Below are 24,542 nucleotides of genomic sequence, written 5' to 3' on the forward strand. Positions count from 1 at the left end.
CTGTGTGTGATGGTGTGGGTGTGTCTAGGGGCCTGGATGTCTGTGTGTATCAGTTATAGTGGGTGTCTGGGTGAGAGTAGTAAGCGCGAACTCTGTTTATGATGAGTTTGTTGCAAGAGTGAATACACAGGTGTTAGATGCATGTTTGGTCCTTATAAGCAAAATATATGAAAATATCTGTATGGATCCAAGAGTGGTCAGTGTCTTTGTGTGACCATGAATGCATGTGTTTGTCTGTGGGCATCTGTATCGTTGTGTGTGTCTGTTCACAATAGATGATTTTGTGTCTCGAGGTGTATCTGAGTTGCCCTGGCACCTGAGATAGATGTTTGTGTCTTGGAGAGTGTGCTGGCTATGTGGGGGGGATATGTGGGGTGGGTTTAGTGGGTCTGTGCACCCTGTGTGCGTCTCTGAGTGTGTGTCCCAGTGTGAATGTGGTTGAATGTGCCTTTGTCTTGGTCGTGTGAGTGTGATGGCGGTATGTGGTGCCTTGGTGTGTGTGTGTGTGTGCGTGCATGCGAGTGTGTGTTTGGTGAGCGGCTCTGCTGCCTTAAGCACCTTTCGAATACATTGGCCACAGCTCATTGAATCCTTTAACAATCTGACTCTGCTCTTCCTTCCCCGTTTTTTCTAATTCAGTTCCTCTTATTACAAAAATAAAAAATAAAGCGCTGCCCCTTTCCAGTGGCTGGCCCCGCGGAGCCCCCGCCTCGGGACCAGCCTCGTTTCACTCCATTTCGGAGAAAACGGGAAGTCGGTAATTTTAAAAAATATTTTCTACTTTATTTGGGATTTAATGTTCTTACAGAATCCTGCTGCCTCCCTCTGTCCCCCCTCCCCATCCACCCCCAGCCCCACATGCAAGAGGCGTAATGGCCCGTTCAGCATATTAGGGGAGCCAAGTGCGCGCCTGTGTGTGTATGTATGTGAGTGTGTACACACATACACACTTGGATAAAAACACACAGAGACCCACAGCAGACACACATAGGAATACACAGCAGTTCAAATGTATACTCAGACATGAACTTGAACACCCTAGTACACAAACATCACACAAAGACAGAGACCCATCCCCAGACACTGTCGCACTCTAAAGGGAAACACAAAAGCAGGAGCACTGTCAGGGTGACCCTCTGGAGACAGCCAGACAGACTGAAAGAGGGGGAAGGACAGAGACGTATTTCCAGTGAGAGACTGGAAGCAACTTTTATGGCACAGAGGAACATGAGTAGAGCAGTTCAAAGAACGAGAGGGGTTTGGTCGTCTCTAGGCCAGGCATCGCCCCTTTTGTGCACGGGGACACCATATGGTCAAGAAGTGATGACTCAAGGTCATGCCGGGAGTCCAGACTAGGTGAGGGATTGGAAATAAGAACCTGTGCCACTTTCCTGTGCCCTGCTATTGGGGTCCCAAGGCGGTAAACTCTGTAAGTGTGTGTACGTGTGTGCCTTTGAAAGAAAGATGTGCTTTTCAACAGTACCAATTTAAGTGCCATACATGTATTAGGCTCAACAAATGTTTACAGAGGCTGACAGCCGGAATGTGGCTGTGTATGTCTGTAAATGTATATTTGAGAACTGTGTGTACACACACATGGGAGCATCTATTGTGGTATATAAGCCTATGTAAGTGAGGCTGTGTGGACATGTCTGTGCATAGACTGTAAGCCCAGTAGGGGCAGGAACTATGTATCCCCCTTGTATGCCCATCACCTAAGAAAGGGCTCGGCACGTAGTAAGTACCCAGTATATATTCATTCAAGAATGATGAATGAACAGAATCACTCTGGGAGCTCAGATAGCTTAGGGAGGGCCTGACTACCAGTGGTAGACGTCGTGAACAATCCAGCCTCTGGAAAGGACCTGGGAAGAGGGGATATTGTGCACCATGGGGTGGTGGGGTGAAAAACTCTGGTCCTGAGGTGTGTGCTCTGTTCAGAATGATGATTTCAAGAGTTTCAGACCATTCCATGGTGAAAAAAGGAAACGAGCTATCCGTTTGTTAAATATGGGACAGGTGAGGGATAGAACAGCAATAGTGGGCAGAAACTCAAGATGGATGGATGAACAGAGACAGATAGACATACTGACTGAACACACAAACTGATTAATAGATTTATTTATAGACAGACCAAAAGACAAATAGAGACACGGATAAATAGATGTACAGGTAGGCACACAGGCTGTCGTGAATAGTCAGGCAGGCAGAGGATCTCTAGGAGTCACTGACAGACCAACAGACAGGCAGACCAATCGATAGACAGATAGATGGACAGCTGATTGCACAGAGAAGATGGATGTATAGCTCAGAATACAGAATGGGCCTGTAGCCATGCCCCATATCCCATCTTCCTTCCTTGCTAATAGAACCCATGCTTTTGTTTGGTGTTTAGAGACCAAGTGCTTTGCAGGGGAGGGGTTGAACCCCTCCCTTGTCCCAGAGGTGAATCTTAGTCCAGGAAAATCATGGTAATTCCTTTCAACTTGCTGGGGATTGATTTAGGAATGACATGTTATAATTCTGAAACACTGAAATGTGGGAAGAGGTCTCTTAAGGAGACTTTGGAGAAATTTTATCTCACTTATAAAAGGGTCCAGGGAAGAGAAATGCCCTCTTTTCTCCTATTGGATCTTGGAATTCACTGTATTAAAATGCAACGTGCTGAGCAGCTGCAGCCTTTTTTAAAACCTTGAGGTTCCTCCAGAATCAAGAGCTGACATAACAAGGGTGGCAGAGATGTGAAAAGAATCTGGGTGTTCAATGATACCACTGAGTTACATTAATTTAGGAACCTCCCTGCGCCCAAACTTCTTGTTATGAGAGATAATATTTTTCTTATCATTTAAGCTGCTTTTGGTAGGGCCATCTGTTACTTGCAGCCAAATGCATCTTAATTGCTACACAAATCAACTGACAAATCAGACAAATACTGGAGAATTGAAGAGATACCTAAGTGGAGAGACTAACCAATAGAAAGACATACAGCTAGATGACCAAGAGACCAACAGTTAGACAATAAACAGATTCTTCAAACTGACACAGAGATAGGCAAGATGGTTTGTAGGTGGGTATGAAGTAAATACACAAATGGACAGAGGTGAATTAGACAAATGAAATATGGACTGGAGCATGGTGGGGTAAATGGGAGGACTGGCAGAGACATATGTAGACAAACAGACCATAGACACCTCCAGAAAGTCTTCCCTGACCCACTCTGATTGGGTGTTCCCATGGCCATGTGTATAGAATACCATATCAGCCCTCACCCACTGTATGGTGAAATTGGTTTCCTTATCACTCTTCATGGTAAGTTCCAGGTCACAAGTTCCTTGAGGATAGGAATCACATCTTAGCCACCTTTAATATCCCCAGACTAGCACAGAGCTAAGCATTCAGTAAGTGCTCAATAGCAATTTATTTATCAAATGAATGACTGAATGAACAGCTGTAGATGTGGGGTGGGGGGTGGATGGAAGGAAGGGAGGAGAGGGAGGGAGGGAGAAAGGAAGAAAAAAAAGAAGGGATAACTAGTCCCTCAGGGGACCAGGGGAGTGGTAGAGATGACTTCACACAGATGCAGGCAGTTGGTGGCCCTTGGGGTATTCCTCCTGACTGTTAGAGCCTCCCTCCTCATTGTTGCCCTTCATCTCCTGCTGCCTAGTTATTCTTTCGGAAGCATTACTCTGAGCAAATGCCCATTGTTGAAAATGACTCAGCATGGCATTCAGAGCTCTCCACTACAGGCCCCAATTTACCCCTTCCAACTCCACTCCCACCCCTACAGTCTTTCAAGACTGGTCACCTTCCTTGACAGGGCTGCAGTTTCCTGCTTCTCTACAGACCACATTCCACTTCTTTTTTTTTTTTTTAAAGTTCATTTATTTATTTATTTTGAGAGAGAGAAGAGGGGAGGGGCAGAGAGAGAGGGGCTCTGTCAGCACAGAGCCTGATGTAGTGACATTATGACCCGAGCCTAAGTCAGACGCTTAACCGATTGGGCTACCCAGGTGTCCCCACATTCCACTACTCTTAAAGCTGTACTTAGATGTTATCTGTTCCAGGACACCTTCCCTGGTTTCCCCTTCCCAACTCAGACCCACATGCACCAAATATGCCCTTGTTTATGTACACACTGACCTCCAACTACAAATGTTGACACAAACACCAAGAACTTCCACTGTCATATCTTGTGCTTTCTACCTGGGCTCTGGTCAGAGCCCAGGCTCCTCCAGGCTTATAAACAGCTCATCCCCAAGACCTTTCATATTCTCGGTTCCATTCTGTCCAAGCAGGCCCTGGCATATCCTTTGGGTTACCTGTTTCCTCACCCTTCCTCATTACTTTGCCCAGTGATTCTTTCTTCCTCCCCCTTGCTGTCCTACCTCCCTACTTCTTCCTTAACATCAACAAGCTTCCTTGAGGACTTACTGTGTGCTGAGTATGCTCCTCCCACCCCCAGGGCACAGATCTGGAGCCAGGCTACCTGGGTTCTAATTCTGGCTCCACCTCTTCCTAGCTGTATGATCTCAGGCAAATTACTTAACTTCTCTGTCTCATTTCCTCATCTGCAAAATGAGGTTAATAATGGTACCCACCTCACAGAATTGTTGAAAGAATTGAGTTGGTATAGTAGGGTGCTTAGAATAGTGCCTAGCATATAGTCAGTACTATAGATGTAATAGTTATTATTCTGTTATGCTTTGGCTCTGAGGGTTCTGGATTATCAAGTTTAGAGGAAGAGAACTGTCGGGTACTGAGTGGCCCCTGTGTGCAGAGGGTCTTATATGTGGCATCTCAATTAAAACAAAACAAAACAAAACAAATCCTTATTAGAAGGGGTCATCACCGCATCTGTTCCATGGACAGGAAAATGAAGCTTTAGGTAGCTGATGTGACTTGCCCAAGGTCTCACCACCAACACAGAGAAGATTCAGGAGTTGAATTCAGATTTACTTGACTCCAAAGCTGTGCCTTTTCCAAAACACCATGCTGTTTCTTTGCTTTGAGGATCAGACTGGGAATTGAAGTTTGTACTCAAGGATGTGAGGTCTGAGACTGCTGGTTCTGTGAGGGTCTACGTTATCTTGGCTGGGAGCAATTTAAGTACAAGTAATCCATTTTCATAGTGGTCACAGTATATGACAGAGTACTATATCCTTGTTGCCATATATCCCCGCTTTGTGCCTTCTGAAATCAATGCTCGGGCTTCACAGTATGGTTTGGGGGTTTCTGGGGGGCAGTGGTCAGGGGAGTGCTGGAGGACAGCAGGAGTCACCAAATTAATGACCCACCTGGGGCCAGGAAGTCCAGGGCTACCTGGAAATGAATTATCTGGTTAAGAAGCCATGACCAGGTGGATCAATGGAGACAGAGGGTTTGTCACTTACTGCCCCGCATTCAACGAGCTACACCACTGGGGCTGAGGTTCATGGAGACTGCTGCCTTTCTCCTGTAGTGCCCTAGCCTCAGATCACTGAATCCTCAGGGAGCTCAGAGCCTAGTTGAGTCATAAGCACTAAAAGCTTCTCCAAGAAGCAGATTCTGAAATCAAGATTAATGTGCAAGGTGCTGTCAGGAAGCTCGAGGGATCAAAACCCGTGGGAGAAGAGGAAGGAATCAGGATTAGACAGAGCCGACCTTTTGTGGCACTCAAACTGGAATGGCCCTTCAACTTTTTCCAAACTTGAGGCCAGAGGGCTCAGCTCTTATGCCCCCACATTGATAGTCAGAGGGTGGGTAGCCCTAAGAAGCAGGCATGACCTTGGGCTAGGCAGCTGTCTTCAGCTGAGGCCATTCTCCAGCAGGAGCTGACGGGACTGTCTGATAGCACTCCCAGCAACTAGGGAAAGTTCCTCATTGAAGGGGATCTGGATGGTACATGACAGTGTCCATCATGGGTGCCTACCCAACTGGGAAGGGTGAAGCACTCAAGAAAGCCTTCCTGTATGAGACAATACATGAGCCTTTAGGAGAATAAGTAGGGGGAAAAAACTAGGAAGGGGATGTGTAGGGAAAAGGGGAGTTTCTGGTATAAAGAATAGTATTGCTAAAACCCAAAGGCAATGCTGAGTGTAGAAGTAGGCAGAGCTCATATCTGAAGGTCTGCATTGCTATGCTAAAGAACTTGAGTTTTTGTATTAAGAGGATGCGGAGCCCTTAAGGATTTTAGGGCAATGTGTGAAGATTTGTTTGCATTTTAGAATAATCTTGGCACTGTCCTTTACTAGCCGTGTTACTAACAAGTGACTTAACTTCTCTGTGCCTCAAGTCCCTTGTCTGTAAGATGGGGATAATAATTGTGCCTGCTGGTTAGAGTTGTAAGGATGATGTGAGACGGTGGGGGTGAGGCTGGCATGTGGCAAGCCTCAGGGAAGATGAACTACAGGCCAGCCTGGGCTGGGTGGAGACCAGTGGAAGGTGCATTGTGACAGCTTCTGCAGGTATTCAAGAAACCTATGGTGAGGGCATAGCTAAGACAGATGCAGCAGAGGTGGGGAGGAAGAGGCCAGTTTAAAAGTTTTTAAGAGGCAGGGCGCCTGGGTAGCTCAGTTGATTGAACATCAGACTCTTGATTTTGGCTCCGGTCATGATCCCAGGATCATGGGATCAAGCCCCGTATTGGGCTCTGCACTGAGTGTGGAGCCTGCTTGCGATCCATTCTCTCTCTCTCTCTCTCTCTCTCTCTCTCTCACTCTCACTCTCACTCTCACTCTCACTCTCACTCTCTCACTGTCTCTTGCTCTCTCTCCCTCTCACTCCCTGTCTGCTCCTCTCCCCTGCTTGCATTCTCTCTCTTGCTAAAAAACAAAATTAAATTTAAAAATATAAATATATAAAAGCTTTTAAGAGGCCAAATTCACAGGATTTAGTGATGGTGTGGATGAAAGAGGTGATGAAAAAGATGGCATTCACAGTGACTCCCAGGCTTCTGGTTTGGGTGACTACTTCTGGGAGCACACAAATGGGTTTGGTGTGGGGGAGGTGTTGAAATTAAGATTCTTGAGGAATCCAGCTGGAGGGGCTAGTCAGTTATTCAGAACTGAGCTCTGAGAAAGGCTGGATGGGAAAAAATGTGTGGGGATCGTTTGTGTAAAGGTCAGTGGACCCATGGGCCTGGATTAAGCCACCTAGTGAGTAAATAAAGGGAAGAGTTGGCTGCAGGTGGAACTGACAAGTGTGAGATGGAAGATAAAAGAGATCCCAGAGAAACAGGGTGGGGCAAGGACAAGGAGATGCTGCTGTCCTGAAAGCCCAGGAGGAAGGAGACCCAAAAGGGCCTCAGCCAACACAGCTCAGTGTCACAGAGACAGCAACAAAGATAAAAGTGGCAGAGTCTATTGAAGAGGACAAGGGGTTTCTGGTTGTTGAACTTGAGGACAGCATTTCATCAAAGTGGTGGGTGGAAGGCAAGTTGTGATGGCTTGAAGCATAAAGATGAAGCTGAGGGTTGTACAACTCTGAATGGACAAACATGTAGATAGATTGCCAGGGGTCAGGGTCGAGCCAGTCCAAATGCAATCTTTCCAGACCTTTGCTCGTGCCCCTTCTCTCATGTTTCTCATCACAGACTGTCTGTAGGTATCGTAGTTCTCCCTATCCCTGCCTGCCTCCCCTACCAGATTGTAAGCTCCTTCGTGGTGGGATCCTCATCCATGTTTGGGTCCTTCCCGGAACCAGAGATGGTGCCAATTGGATCTGCAGGTGATCAGCAAGTGCTCATGAATAAATGATCTGAGATGAGACCATGCAAGTTTCCTGGCTTGCAGACTGCTCAGTTAGCAAGGAAGTAGCGAAACTATGTTCTGGAAGAAGATATGTGGTGGGAGAAGGGATGGCTGAGAATTAGGGGGTGTGAATCAAGGCACTTAGGGAAAAATAAATACAACTGACTTTTTAAAATTTAAGTGAACTCTACTCCCAGTGTGGGGCTTGAACTCATCACTCCAAGATCAAGAGTCATATGCACTACTGACTGAGTCAGCCAGGTGTCCCTAAATACAACTGACCTTTGAGCAGAAGTTCTTAACCATTTTTGATCCTGGACCCCATAGAGATGCCAATGTAAATAATGAACACTTGCTCCAGGAAAAACACATGTCAGGAACTCCTATCCAGTCTGCACATGATTTCGGCAGTTTCACAGGCTCCTGAGGCCCATCTACACACCTAGCCAGTGGTCCGTGGGTTACAAGTCAAGAATGTGCTTCCAGAATGGAATATTTACCAGCCCTGTGACCTGGAGTACATCATGTAGCCACTCTGGACCTCAGTTTCTTTATCTGTAAGGTGAGGAGTTATGAGGTGAAGGTGAAAAGTGTAAAGAAATGCACAACTTTGTAAGTCAAAATACCACAAATATTCCACCTTCTTAGTGGGTAGACTTATCCCATTTTGAAAATAGGAAAATGGAAATTCAGTTCAAGAAATTTGACCAAATGTACACACGAGTAGGCAAAGGAGCTAGATTCTATCCAGGTTGTCCAGGTCCAAATCCTGGGCTCTCTCCCGTAGACAGTGCTGCCTACCAGGTATAACATCATCAATGTCTCTCTGCCCAGCCCTGGCACGGTTAACACACTAACATGCATGAAAAGGATTTGGAAACTGGACACCATTTATGGAAGTGCCACATTAGTATCAGCATTGTTGATCACCTCATATCTTAAAATGTCTTCCTTGGCATCTGTTATGTTCCTCCCCCGAACCTCAGATCCCTTTTTCCTTGCTTCTGTCACCTGCTCCTCTTTTTCCTCTGTCTCCTGGGGGTAGGTATTCTGTAGTCTCACCTCTTGCTTTCTGTTTCTTTCCTCTCTAAACCCCCTCATGTTATAACTTCAGCTCTGACCTCTAAGCAGGTCACTCTGAAATCTGTACTCCAGTCCAAAGCCTTATTTCAACCACCTGCTGGGAGTTTGTCACCTAAATCAGTGGTCTCAGATTTTGTTGTGCATCGGAATCACCTGGAGTATTTGTTTAAAAATGGGTTGCTGGGCCCCACTTGCATAGTTTCAGATTCAGTAGGCCTGGGGTGGAGCCAAAGAATATTTTTTACAGCATTATACAAGGTATAATTGACATATAATAAACTGCACATATTTAAAGTGAATAATTTGATAAGTTTTGACATGAATACAATCATGAAACCACCACAATCAAGATAATGAACATATCCTACCCCCCAAAGTCTCCTTGCTTCTTTTATAATCCCTCTTTCCCTCCCCTCAACCTCCTCTCCCACCCCCAGGTAAACTTTAACTTGTTTGTGTCACTACAGATTAGTTTGCATTTCCTAGAATTTTATGTAAATGGAATCACAAAAATGTACTCTATTGTTTCTGGCTTGTTTCACTTAGCATAATTATTTTGAGATTCACCCATGTTGTTGCATGTATCAATAGCTCATTCCTTTTTATTACTGAGTAGTAGTCCATCATATAAATATACAATAGTTTGTTTCTCTATTCACTAGTTAATGGACATTTGAGTTTCCAGTTTGGGGCTATTACAAATAAAGGTACCAAGAACATTTGCATAAAAATCTTTGTGCTCTTATTTCTCTTGAAAGTAGAATGGCTAGGTCATATGGTAAATGTATATTTAACTTTTTAAGGAACTGCCAGATTGTTTTTCAGATTGGTTGTACTATTACACACAGCCACCAGCAGTGTATGAGAATTCCAACTGCTCTATATCTTTGCCAGTATCTGGTATGATCAGTCTCCCCCCAGCCTTTTTAATCTTAGCCATTCCAGGGGCATCTGGGTGGCTCAGTCCATTAAGCATCCAACTTCAGCTCAGGTCATGATCTCCCGGTTCGTGAGTTCAAGCCCCACGTTGTGCTCGGTGCTGACAGCTCAGAGCCTGGAGCCTGCTTCAGATTCTGTTCCCTCTCTCTCTATCCCTCCCCCGCTCACACTCTGTCTCTCTCTCTCTCTCTCTCTCTCTCTCAAAAATAAATAAACATTTAAAAAATCTTATTAAAAAAAATCTTAGCCATTCCAGTGGGTATGTGGGTATGTCGAGGGTATGTAATGTAGTGGTTTTAATTTGTATTTCCTTAATAACATGATGTTGAGCAGCTTTTCAGGGTGCTTATTTGCTTTCCAGATATCTTCTCGGGTTTAGTGTTTGTTCAAATCTTTTGCTTATTTTGAAGATAAGATGGTTGTCTTTTTACTATTGAGCTGTATGTGTTCTTTATTTATTCCAGGACAGATGTGCTTTGTTGGATATTTGCTTTGCAAATAATTTCTCCCAGTATATGACTTACTTTTTCATTTGTTAAACAGTATCTTTTGAAGAGCAAACATTTTTAACTTGATGAAGTCAAATTTGTTATTTTACTTCTTTATTTACTTACTTACTTACTTACTTACTTACTTACTTACTTACTTAAAGTAATCTCTACACTCAACGTGGGACTTGAACTTATGACCCTGAGATCAAGAGTCGCATACTCTTCAGACTCAGCCAGCCAGGCGCCCCTTGATTTTTTTTTTTTAATACTTTGCACTTTTATGGTCATATTTAGAAATCTTTGCCAAACCCAAGGTCTCCAAGATTTTCTCTGTGTTTTCTTATAGAAGTTTTATGGTTTTAGCTCTCATATTAGGTCTATGATCCTTTTCAAGTTAATTTTTGTATATGGTGTGAGGTAAGAATTGAGGTTCTTTTTTTTTTCTTCTTGCATATGGCTATTCAATTATTCCAGCATCATTCGTTGAAAAGATTCTCCTTTCCCCATTGAATTACCATGGTACTTTTTTCAAAAATCAATTGATCATTTATGCATGGGTTTATTTCTGGACTCTGTATTCTGCTCCACTGAACTGTTGTCTATATTTATACCAGCACCATGCTATATTGCTGCATCTTTATAAGTCTTAAAATCAGGTAGTGTAAGCCTTTCAACTTTGTTCTTTTTCAAAATTGTTTTGGCTATTCTATTGTATTTCCATATGCATTTTAGAATTCATTTGTCAGTGTCTAAAAATAAACAGCCTACTGGGATTTTAAGATTGCATTTAATCTATAGATCAATTTGGGGAGTATTGACATCTTAACAATATTGCATTTTCCAATGCATGGGCATAATATTTCTTTGTTTACTTGGGTTTTCTTTAATTTCTCTCAGCAGTGTTGTTTAGTTTTCAGAGTATGAGTCTTGCATATCTTTGGTCAAATTAATCTCAACAAGTGTTTAATATTTTTTGATGTTGTTGTAAATGGCATGTTTTAAAATGTTATTTCCTATAGTTTATTGCTAGTATATAAAAATACCGTATGTGTTACTGTACTAACAGATAGTTAGGCCCCAACCCTACGGTTTCTGATTCCGTAGGTCTGGCATGTGGTCCCAGAATTTGCATTTCTAATAAGTTCCCAGGTGATGCCTATGCTGTCTGGGCACACATTTTGAGAACCACTGGCATAAGCGTTCTGCCTAAATCTCTTGTTTCAAACTAAAATCATCACCTGGACCCAAATAAACTCTTCCTCAGATTTTTCCTCTTTCCAGAAATGGCCCCATCATCCAATTCCATGTCTATTGGTCAAGTGACTGAGTTTCCCATTGCAAAATCAATCCACAGAATCACATCCAATCAGCCACCACTCTAATAATATACTCCTGAAATATGTCTCCCCTCTGTCCCCTTCACTTTCCATCTCATATCTTCATCCCTTTCCTGCTTGACCAGTGAAATCACCTACTTACTAATCTCTCTGCCTCTAGTTTCTTTCTACTACAATATAGTCTTCACAGTTCCAGGCTAATCTTTCTAGTCAGCAGCTTGGATTGTGCCAGTCTCCTGTTAAACAATCCCCACGGGGCTCTCACTGCCAGATTAATTACATCTAAACTCTTTACTCTGATGTAAGGGTTTAGTAAGAGACTTCCAGTTGTCTGTATACTTTCATCTTTAGTAATAGAACTTATATCTTATCCAGGGGAGCAATCTGCCCAGAGGTTTCAGTTTATTTTTCTCAGCAGATGAATGGTATGTTTTTCTCTCACAGATAAATGGCCATGTGACTAAGTTCAGGCCAATAAGATATTAATACAGGTTGTTGGGTGTCACTTCCTGAAGGTTCCATAAAGGTTCCATAAAGAAGGCAGATAGCTGGGTAGATTGCCTCTCTTCCCTTCCTTTCTCTCCATGTCTGGAATGCTGGAGCTCCAGCAGCAATCTTGGACCATGGTCCAATCTTGGACCAACTTGAAAGATGGAAGCACTTGCTAAGGATATAAGGAGCCTGGGCCTCTGATGATAGTAGAGCTGCCAAACCAACCCCAGATCACCAAACTCTGAAGTTATTTTACTTAGAGAAAAATAAACCTTTATGTGTTTAAGCTAATGTAATTTGGGTGCTTGCAGTCAACCCTAACCCTGACTGATACACCCGATATTCAAAGCTCTCCAAATAATTAGCCACCTCTGACTCTATCCACCACCCCCCCACACACACACAAATACATTATGTTCTAGCCAAACCATACTATTTTCTGTTTTCTAAGGACAACTTGTACCCTCTTTTCTCTTTTCCTATGCTCATCTCATGCACTTCCTCCATGTTTACCTATTGAAGTCAAGTTCAGATGCACTCTTCTTATGAATTCCTCCCTGTTCTTCTATCCAAATATGATTTCTCTGTCTTCCGAGCTCTCAGAGTATTCCAATCATATCTTTCTTGGCACATAGAGTCTGCCCCAAATGATCATTACTTAGATGCCTCTCCTGCTGGATTGTAAGTTCCTTCATGTTGCCAACCACAGGGTTATTGTTCAACAAAGATTTGCTAAAGGAATTCATGAATAAATAAGGGAATGAATGAGTGAAAACAAATAGTAAACATCTGCTCCCCCCTCATCATGTGCAACATCCATCTCAACACTTTCAAAGAGACCACATGAAGTTAAAAAGATTCCCACAGTTGATAAGAAGAGAGAGGCAGTGGGCACAGAGTAAGCCAAAAGACCTGCTCTGTCTGGAGAGGACTAAGGCTAAGGACTAGGCTATAATAACAAATTATTATACCTAGCCTAGCCTGTCTTGTAACAACAACAAGAGCAGCAGCAACAACAGCAACAACTAATATTTACTAAGCATTTGCTATGTGATGACATCCTGCAAAATGATATACATGCACTATTTTATTTAATTTAATCCATCAACAGCCTATGATATTGGTGCTAGTATTTCCCCTGTTTTTGTTTTCTTTTTTCTTTCTTTCTTTTTTTTTTTTTTAAGTAGGGTCTGTGCCCAGCATGGAGCCTAATGTGGGGCTTGAACTCATAACACTGAGACCAAGACCTGAGTTGATATCAAGAGTTGGACGCTCAACTGACTGAGCCCCTCAGGCACCCCTTTCCCCTGTTTTACAAGTAAAAAGACAGTATCAGAGAGGTTAACTCACTTACCCAGGGTCACAGAGCTTGGATGTAGCAGAGCTGGAATTGGGACTCAGTCCTGATTCTAAGCCACGCTGTTAACAATGAGCCAGACTATATGAGACGTGGCTGTCTGTCTCACCAAATGGTGAGGTCCTGGCATACAGGAGCTATAATCTATATATTATGCTCCCCCTGAAGTGCCTACACAGTACCTGGGTCCTGAAGACCCAGCAAGTGGGTTGGTTTCAAAATCATCAAAGAAGTTCTATCCTAGAAAGATAGCATAGAATAGGTGGAATAGACATACTTTCGTTTATTCTTTCCAATAAGCACAACTAAAATTCTTGGATGTTATACATAAAGCAAACATAAGAGTCTGAAAGGTGGAGAGAAGAAGGCAGATCAGCTAGGGACCTTGGAATCCAAGGAACAACATATTAAGTTCTCTGAGTTTTCTTTTTGTCCCACCTCATCTATCTTAGACGTGGAGCTGAGGAAGCTGGCCACCCAGAAACACCAATAAGCACACACATACCAAAAAAATCCTCATGAAAGCTGCTCTCTCTAGTCAAACAAGCAGGAAAAGGGCAACTAAGTGAGACAGCTTTTAGACAATAACTGATCTACTTCAGCCAAATTCCACAGAAAAAAATCTGTGGCCCCACTCTCACCCATGCCAGCAAAGATGAGTGCTGAGCCTAGACTTCTAAGTAGGCTGTAATGAGGCATTCCAACCACTGGCAGGATGGTGTCAGAGAAGGCCAAGTAGAGAGTGTGAACACTTGTACTTGCCAGAGGTAACAAGCTCCCCACCCCACCCCACGTGTCAGTGGAGATCACATGAGGATCCTGGACTTCAACTGCCACCCAGCAGTTATGAGGTGACCCTCCTTTACTTTGGAGTGGTGTTGGAGGAGGCCTAGTACAGTTTAAGGACTTTCATTCCTTCCATGGTGTCAATGAAAGCTATGTGGATAGCAGTAACAAAGCACTCCTAACCCCTCTCAGCCAGGGAGGTATCAGAGAAGGCCTAGTGGAGAGGTGGAGATTTTACCTCCACCCAGCAGTAATAAGGAGAAAGGCCAAGTGGGGAACCTGGATTTCTACCCAACCTTGCACTAACAATGAAATGTTCTCCTTATGCCTCTGCTAGAGGAGTGCCAGTGGAAGCCAGCTAAAACAGAGGTTTAAGTAAAATCAAGAGTCTTATAATACCCCAAATTCCCAGTTTCAATAAAAAAATCACTTATCATACCAAGAACAAGTAAGATCTCAAACTGAATGAAAAAAAGAAAGAAAGAAAGAAAGAAAGAAAGAAAGAAAGAAAGAAAGAAAGAAAGAAAGAAAGAAATAGATGCCAACACTGAGTTGTCAAAAATGTTAGAATTATCAGAACAAGATTTTGAAACAACATCACAAAAAATGCTTTAATGAACAATTATGAACACACTTGAAACAAATGAAAAAACAAAAAGTCTTAGCAAAGATATAGAAAGTCTTAGCAGAAATAGAAAGTCTTAGCAAAGAAATAGAAATATAAAGAACCAAAAGAAATTTTGGAATTCTAAAATATCATAACAGAACTAAAGACCTCAATGAATGGGCTTGAAAGCAGAATAGAGAAGAACAGAGGAAGATAAAACAGTAGAAGTTACCCAATCTGAACAACAAAGAGAAAAAAAAATACCAAAAATAAACTGTAGGACTATAACAAAAGATCTAACATTTTTGTCATTGGAGTCTCAGAAGGAGAATAGAGAGTAGGACTGAACAAGCATTCAAAGATGGCAGAAACTCTCCAGAATTTGGCAAAAGATGTAAACATACAGATTCAAGTAGTTGAGTGAATTCCAAACGGGATAAACCTAAAGAAGCTCACACCAAGACACATTATAGTCAAAATTCTAAACACTGAAGACAAAGAAAACTCTTGAAAGTAATGAGAGAGAAGTGACACCTTACCTGGAGGAGAACCCAATTCAAATGCAGTGGGTTTTTCATCAGCAACCATGAAGACAAGAAAGAAGTGGCACAACTTTTTCAAGTGCTAAAAGAAAAGAACTCTGAATCCAGAGTATCCAGTGGAAATATCCTTCAGAAATGAAAGGAAAAACAAGACATCAGCAGATAAAGGAAAACTAAGAGAATGTGTTACTAGCAGACTTACCCTAAAAGAATGGCTAAAGAAAATTCTCTAAACACAAAGGAATTGATAAAAGAAGAAACCTTGAAACACCAGAAAGGAATAAAAAACATGGTAAGCAAAAATATGCATAAACACAGTAGATTTTCCTTCTCTTCTTGAGTTTTGTAACTTATGTTTGACTGTTGAAACAAAAATTACATATGCATAGAACGGAAATGTTTTACATCATTATATTATAAATGGGCGAAGATAAAGGGATGTAAAATGAGATAAGAGGTGTACACTTCACTGAAACTAGTAAAATGATGACACTTGTAGACTGTGATAGTTTTGCATATTTAATGTAATACCTAAAGATGCCATTTAAAAAAAGAGTTACACTCAAAAACACTATAGAGAAATAAAAACAGAATTCCTTTCTTTTTAAAGCTCTACATTTAGTGTGGGACTTGAACTCATGACCCCGAGATCAAAAGTCTAAAAGCAGAATCCAAAGGGTGCATGGGTGGCTCAGTCAGTTGGGCATCTGACTTCGGCTCAGGTCATGATCTCACAGTTTGTGGGTTCAAGACCCGTGTCAGTCTCTGAGCTCTCAGATCCTGCTTTGGATTCTGTGTTTCCCTCTATCTCTGCCCCTTCCCCCACTTGTGTTTCTCTATCTCTCAAAAATAAATAAATAAACATTAAAACAAATTTAAAGCGGAATTCTAAAAAGTGTTCCAGTAACCACAAAAAGGCAGGGAAAAGAAAATGGAAATGAAAAACAGAACAAATAGAAAACAAAAAATAAGAGATCAGACTCTAATAGATCAATAATTACATTAACTATAAATGGTATAAATACACAAATTAGAAGACACATTGGCAGAATGATTAAAAATCATGACCTAAATACATATGTGTGTATATGTATATACATATGTATATATGTATATGTGTATACACACACACACACAAATATAGAGAGAGAAACAGCAAGTGAGAGTGTGTGGAGGGGTGGAGAAAGCAAAAGATGGAAAAAGATATATCATGAAAACATTAAAACAAAGAAGAATTCCATATGTGTATCAGTCCATATGCCATATTAGTAGCAGATAAAGCAGACTTCAGAGTAAATAAAATTACTAGAGACAGAGAGGGATATGATATAATGATTAAAAGATCAACTCATCAAGAAGATAGATATACAGTTCTACTTGTGTAGCACTGTAGCACCAAGCAACAGAACTGCAAAATATGTAAATCAAAACCTGATAGAACTGAAAGGAGAAACAGACAAATACACAATTATAGTTGAAGATTTCAACACCCCTCTCAAAAACTGATAGGATAACTAGATAGAACTAAATACCACCATCAACCAACAGGATCTGATTGACATGTACATAACACTCCAACAACAGCAGAATGCATATTATTTTCAAGTGTACATGGGACATACACCAAGATAGACCATATCCTGAGCCATAAGACAAACCTCAACAAATTTAAAAGAACTGAAATAATACATGGTACATTCATTGACTACAATTTTTTAAAAGAATTTGTAACATAAAAATAACAATAAACTCTTCAGGCACTCAGAAGCAAAACAACACACTTGTAAATAATCCATGAGTCAAAGGGAGTCTCAAGGGAAATTTTTAAAAATAAATTGAACTGAATGAAAATACAACATATCAAAATTTGTGGGCCACAGTTAAAGCAGTGCTGACAGGCAAATGTATACACTAAAGTCTTGCATCAGAAAATAGGAAAAGTCTTGACATTATAAACTCCTACATCAGGTATTTAGAAAAAGAAAAGCAAAATAAACACAAAGCATGCAGAAGAAGAAAATAATAAAGAGAAAAGAAGAAATCAATAATTTTTAAACAGAAAAATAGAGAAAATCCATGAAACAAAGATTTGGTTCTTTGAAAGTATCAATACAATTGATAAGCCTTTAGCAAGACCAACAAAAGAAAAAGAGAGAAGATACAAATTACCAATTTCAGGAGTGAAACAGGCAATATCACTACAGGCCCTGCAAACATCAACTGGATAAGTGAATAGTATGAACAACCTTAAACACACTGAAAAACACAAACTACCACAACTCACACAATATGAAATTGGTCATTTTAATAATTTTCTAACAAGGAAGTGGAATTAATCATTTTTAAATTCCTATAAAGGATATATCCAGGCCCAGACAGTTTTACTAGAGAATTCTACCAAATATTTAAAGAAAAAAGAAGAGCAGAGCTACACATTCTCTTCCAGAAAATGGGAAAGGAAGTAACACTTCCCAATTAATTTTATGAAGCTAATATTACTTGGATATCACTAGACAAAGACAGTACCAAAAAGAGAAAACTACACACCAATATTCCTCATGAATATAGATGCAAAAATCCTTTAGAAAATACTAGCAAACTAAATCCAGAAATATGTGAAAAGAATTATACACTATGACCAACTGGTGTTTATTCTAGTCATGAAAGTCTGGTTCAATTAATTAAAAACTAACGAATGCATTCTACTCTATGCACAGGCTAAAGGACAGTCACATGAACATATTGGTTGATGCAGAAAAAATATTTGACAAAATTCAACACCCATTCATGATAAAAACTCTGAAAAATAGGAGGAGAGAGGGAGAGGAACCAAAAAAAACAAAAACAAAAACAAAAAAAACCCCAAAACTCTGAAAAATAGGAATAGAGGGGAACTTTCTCAATTTGATAAAGAGAATTCTTAAAAATCCTAGAGGTAAAATTACAATAAGTGGTGAAAGACTGAATGTTTTACCCTAAGACCAGGAACAAGACAAAGATGTTCACTCTCGCCACCAATTCAGTGTAGTCTGTGAAGTTCTAGCTACGACAATAAGGCAAGAAAAGGAAATAAGAGCTATACATATCAGAAAGGAAGACATTACTGTCTACTTAGGAAATCCCAAGAAATGTTAAAAAACAAAAAAAGCAAACGACCTCACAAAAAAACAAAAAACAAAAACCTTTTAGAACTAATGCATAAGTTTACCAAAGTTGAAGAATGCAAGATAAAGTCTACAAAAATCAATTGTATTTCTATACTCTAGCAATGCATATATGGACACTGAAATTAAAAATAAAAATTTATTCATTTACTTATTTATTTACTTAGAGTGGGGGAGAGGGGCGGAGGGAGAGAGAGAATCTTTTTTTATTTAAAATAAAAAAATTTTAATGTTTTTTTATTTATTTTTGAGAGAAAGATCACAAGCAGGGGAGGGCCACAGAGAAAGCCACACACAGAAACTGAAACAGGCTCCAGCTCTGAGCTGTCAACACAGAGCCTGATGTGGCGCTCAAACTGCGAGATCATGACCTGAGCCAAAGTTAGACACTTAACTGACTGAGCCACCTAGGTGCTGAGAGAGAGAGGGGGGGGGGGGGGGGAGAGGGAGAGTGAGAGAGAGAACCTTCAGCAGGTCCCACGCTCAGCATGGAGCCCGATGGGAGCTTGATCCCATGATCCTAGAATCATGACCTAAGCCAAAATCAAGAGTCAGATGCTCAACTGACTGAGCCACCCAGGTGCCCCTAAAATACCATTTATAATTGCTCAAAAATAAAATGAAATACTCAGGTGTAAATCTAACAAAATGTGGGCAGGAATGGTATCCTGAAACTACAAAGTGCTGATGAAAGAAATTTAAAAATATTTTTTAATGGAGAGACAAACCATATTCACAAGTTGGAAGACTAAAGATGTCAGTTCTCAAATTGATATATAGGTTTAACACAATTCTTATGAAAATCCCGGCAAGATGGTGGTTTTTTATTTTTGTTTTTGTTTTTGTAAATATAGGCAAGATTATTCTAAAGTTGTATGAAAAGGCAGAGGAGCTAAAATAGCTAAAACATTTTGAAAAAGAAGAATAAAGTGGGAGGAGTGCATCTGTGGAATTTCAAGTTTTATTATGTAGCTACAATAATCAAAACTATTAAGTTTGTCAACTTCCACATATGAGTGAAAACGTGATATCTATCTTTCTCTGACTGACTTATTTTACTTAGCATAATACCCTCCAGTTCCATCCATCTTGTTGCAAATGGCAATATTTCATTCTTTCTCATTGCCAAGTAGTAGTCCATTGTATATATAAACCACATCTTCTTTATCCACTCATCAGTAGATGGACATTTTGGCTCTTTCCATAATTTGGCTATTGTTGGTAGTGTTGCTATAAACATTGGTGTACATGTGCCCCTATAAATCAGCATCCTGTATCCTTTGGATAAATTCCTAGTAGTGCTATTGCTGGGTTGTAGGGTAATTCTATTTTTAATTTTTTGAGGAAACTCCACACTTAACAAAAGAACATGGAGGAAGGGAAAGGGAAAAAATAGTTTCAAACAGAGAGGGAGGCAAACCATAAGAGACTCTTAAATACAGAGAATAAACTGAGGGTTACTGGGGGGGTTGGGGTAGGGGGTAGGGGAAAATGTGTGGTGGGCATTGAGGAGGGCACTTGGGATGAGCACTAGGTGTTGTATGTAAGCGATGAATCATGGGAATCTACTCCTTAAGCCAAGAGCACACGATGTGTTAGCTAACTTGACAATAAATTATATTAAAAGAATAACCAAAACTATATGGTATTGATAGAGGTATGGACACATAGATCAATGGAACAGAATAAAGAATCCAGAAGTAGACCACACAAATATGCCCAACTTATGGTGCAAAAACAATTCAATGGAGGAAAAGATATTCTCTCTAAAAAATGTTTATTTTGGGGCGCCTGGGTGGCGCAGTCGGTTAAGCGTCCGACTTCAGCCAGGTCACGATCTCGCGGTCCGTGAGTTCGAGCCCCGCGTCAGGCTCTGGGCTGATGGCTCGGAGCCTGGAGCCTGTTTCCAATTCTGTGTCTCCCTCTCTCTCTGCCCCTCCCCCGTTCATGCTCTGTCTCTCTCTGTCCCAAAAATAAATAAAAAACGTTGAAAAAAAAAATGTTTATTTTGAGAGAGAGAAAGAGTAGGGGGGGGGGGGCATGCAGAGAGAGAGGGAGAGAGAGAATCCTAAGCAGGCCCCAGGCTCAGTGCAGAGCCTGAAATGGGACTAGATCTCATAACCATGAGATCATGACCTGAGATGAAATCAAGAGTCAGATGTTTAACTGACTGAACCACCCAGGCACACTGGAAAGACAGTCTTTTCAACAAATGATGCTAGAGCAAGTGGGTATCCATACGTTAAAAAAGAAAAACAAAAACAAAAAAAGAACCTTGAACTAAGTCTGACACCTTATACAAAGATTAATTCAAAATGAATTATAGACTCAAGTGTAAAATATAAAATTATAAAGCATTTAGAAAAGAACATAGGAAATTGTCAGGATCTAGGACTAAGCAAAGAGTTCTTAGACTTGACACCAAAAGTATGATCCATACAAGGAAAAATTGATAAATTGGACTCTATAAAAATTTAAGACTTTAGCTCTGTGAAAGACTCTGTTAAGAAGATGAAAAGACAAACTACAAACTGGGATAAAATATTTGCAAACCACATACCCAACAAATGATTAGTTTATAGAACATGTAAGGAACTCTTAAAACTCAACAGTAAAAACAAACAAACAAGCAATTCAATTAGACAATGGGGCTAAAAACATGAAGAGAGACATTTCACTGAAGAAGATATACATATGGCAAATAATCACATGAAAAGATATTCAAAGTAATGCAAAACCAGGGGCACCTGGGTGGCTCAGTTGGTGAAGTGTCCAACTCTTGATCTCAGCTCAGGTCTTGATCTCACAATCATGAGTTCAAGCCCTGCATTAGGCTCTGTGTTGGGCTCCATGCTGGGCATGACGCCTACTTGAAAAAAAAAGTAATGCAAAAACAAAACCAAAATGAGAGATCATTATATATGTCTCAAAATGGCTTTTAAAAAAAAGCAATACCAAATGCTGGCAAAGTGCAGAGAAATGATACATAGCTGTTGGAAATGTAAAATGGTATAGTCACTCTAGAAAATAGTTTGGCAGTTACTTAAAAAAACTAAATATACACTTTTCATATGACCTGCCGCAATTGTACATGTAGGCATATATCCCAGAGAAATGATAACTTATATCCACACAATACCTGTACACCATTGTTCATAGCAGCTCTATTCACAATAACCCCAAACTGGAAACAAACCCAGATGCCCTTCAATGGGAGAATGCTCTTCAATGGGGAAATAATTGTGGTACATTCACACTATAGAATAATACTTAGCAATAAAAAGGAGTGAGCTACTGATATACACCACAACCTGGATAACTCTCCAGAGAATTATGTTGAGTTAAAAAAAAAAAAGCCAATCCCCAAATCCCCATATATACTCTATGATTCCATTTATATATTCTTGAAATAATGAAATCATTTAATTGGAGAAAAGATTGGTGGTTGCCAGGGGTTAAGGAAGGAGTGAGGGGCTGGAGGGAAATGGGTATGGCCATAAAAGGGCAACATGAAAGATCCCTGTGGTGATAGAAATGTCTTGTAGCTTCCCTATATCAATGTCAATATCCTGGTTGTGATACTGTGCTATAGTTTTGTAAGATATTATCATTGGTCAGAACTGGGTAAAGAGTATTCTATTATTTCCTACAATTGCATGTGAATTATCTTAAAATAAAAACGTTACTTTTTTAAAAGAGTTTTGTACAAGCTCTTTATAGACCTCACCCTGGGAGATGGAGCATTGCTGAAAATATATACAGAACACAGAAGGTCTTAATAAATGCACGTATGACAAATCCCTAAGATCCTTGGGGTTCTTATTGTCAGGGAGGGTAGCCATGTCCCCTCTAACATTCTTTGTGAATCTGTCGATACTGGGACCTGAATAAGGGAGCCATCAGGCAAAGCTGGAGGGCAAGTCCCAGCTTTTTATGTTGCAGAAAGATTTGAAAGGAGTTGAGGGACAGATGTGAGGAAGGACAGAGCAAGCTCAAGAGCCACCTCCTCCAGGTAGCCTCTGCACTGTTGTCCAAGTTAGGTATCCCTTCCCTCTGCTCCATTAACCTTCATTATAGTCTACTGTGATCAACAACTTACTTTTCTGTCTTCCCTGTCTATACTGTATATTTCTTGAGGGCTGAGATCACCTCTCAACTTGCCTCTCCATACCCTAAATGTTTTGTTTTTAGATTAAAACAAATAAAAGACTATCTACTCTAATTTTTAGTTGTAGGGCCAAGACCTTCTTTTGTGTGGGGGTGTACTGATTGCCTTTTTCAGTTTTGATTTCTTTAACATGGGTTGGAAACCGGAAAGTATTTGAGAAGCTATCTGAATGCAGAATGCTAGATTTTTTAATGATTTTCCCCTTCTTTTTCAGTTGTCTCACTAATACATAATTTGATAAAATTTTTAAGCAACTCGCTGTTACAGAATCTTTCTAAACAGCAACATTAGTTTAGTACTCATATTTTATTGGTTTATGTAACATTTAGTTAAATTATATAATAAGAATAATATGCACAGCTGGCATAAACAGGCTGAGTTAAAAACAAATGACTCTTGGTAAGCATGCAATTCAACCAAATGGGGGAGCGCAAGTGCACTGCATCCTAGCCATGAAGGTTTGATGAGCCATGAGTATAAGTCAGTATGTTTTACAAAAGAATTGATGGTGTCACTTAAGCCAGTGAGCCAGGTAAGTACAGGTTGTTTAAAGTTCTATTTTAATAGTATCAGTAATAATAACTAACACTTACTGAGTGCGTAATAAGTGCCAGGCATCGCACTAAATGCTTCTATACATATCTCAATTAATCATTACCTGAAGAAAATATTATCATCCCCATTTTATAGATAAGGAAACTGAAGCTCAATGAAGTTCTTCCAAGTTCTCATAGCAATTAGGTAGTAGAGCTGAGTTTCTGTCCAATTCCAAAATCCATGCCTTTATACACTGTACTATGCTATTTCTAGTATTTGTCTTGTGGATGAACAAAGGAATGCAGGCAAGTATGCAGGGGACAGGGAAAGGCTGAGAGTTGGGAGACATTTTCCTACAGTTGAGAAAGTGTCCCTTGAAAAGGAAATGAGAGAGGTTCCTAAGGAGAGGGTTGGATGTTCTTAGAGGGGTTGGTAGTGGGGAGGAGGCCCACAGAGAGTGACGGAGGAAACCTAGACCTGGTACTGGAACATGTAGGTCCTGTTTCCTGTATCTGTTCCAGACTTCTGAACACCATTAACATTGACCTCCCTTTAATTCAATCCTGGCTCCTTTTCTTTCAGTTGAATCTGGCTGGAATCTTTAAACTTAATTATAAAATGAAAGGAAAACAACAAAGCTACACTCTCAGTGCCTGAACTCATGACCCCAAGCATACTAGCAGCTGAACCACAGACCAGCTTGGCTGCCAAGGCTCACGGGCCAAACACCTCCCCATTTCAATTTCTCACCTCAGTCCTGAGTGGAGCATGATGGACTCAGGCAGCACCATGGCTGGAGCTGGGGGGCCTCAGGTCTTCCCCAAACCTCCTTCTTAGCCACCCTCTCTGATCATCTGTCCTCTGACCAGCTGTACACCTCTGTGCCTCAGAGCTGCCTAACTGCAGGGGTCCTGGTCTCCTAGTAAGGAAAACAGTCAAGGTCTGGCTCCTCCTATGTTGGATTTCAGTCCCTCCTCCCTCCTTGCTCCTATCCATTCCCAATTCTCCTGCTTCCTGGGTGACTCTTATCCTTAGAAGAAGAGGCCCTGCTCCCATTCTTGGCCCCATTTGCCCCTGCCCTGTTAAATCCTGTTACCTGAATCATACCTACTGGCTGAGATTTACGCTACTTTTCTTCCTCACTCAGGTTCCCAGCTGATATCTGGGTCTGGTCTCTCCTCTACCTCGTACCTTAGAGAAGGCACTATGCTCCCTGGTGCTTCACTGTCTCCTGCTGGGTCCCTTCCATAACCTGGAGCAGATTCTTCACCTCCAGCAACTTGTTCTCTCTGCTTGGAATGCTCTTCTATTC

This window comes from Neofelis nebulosa, chromosome 13 (assembly GCF_028018385.1).
Source record: "Neofelis nebulosa isolate mNeoNeb1 chromosome 13, mNeoNeb1.pri, whole genome shotgun sequence".
Taxonomy (NCBI): domain Eukaryota; kingdom Metazoa; phylum Chordata; class Mammalia; order Carnivora; family Felidae; genus Neofelis; species Neofelis nebulosa.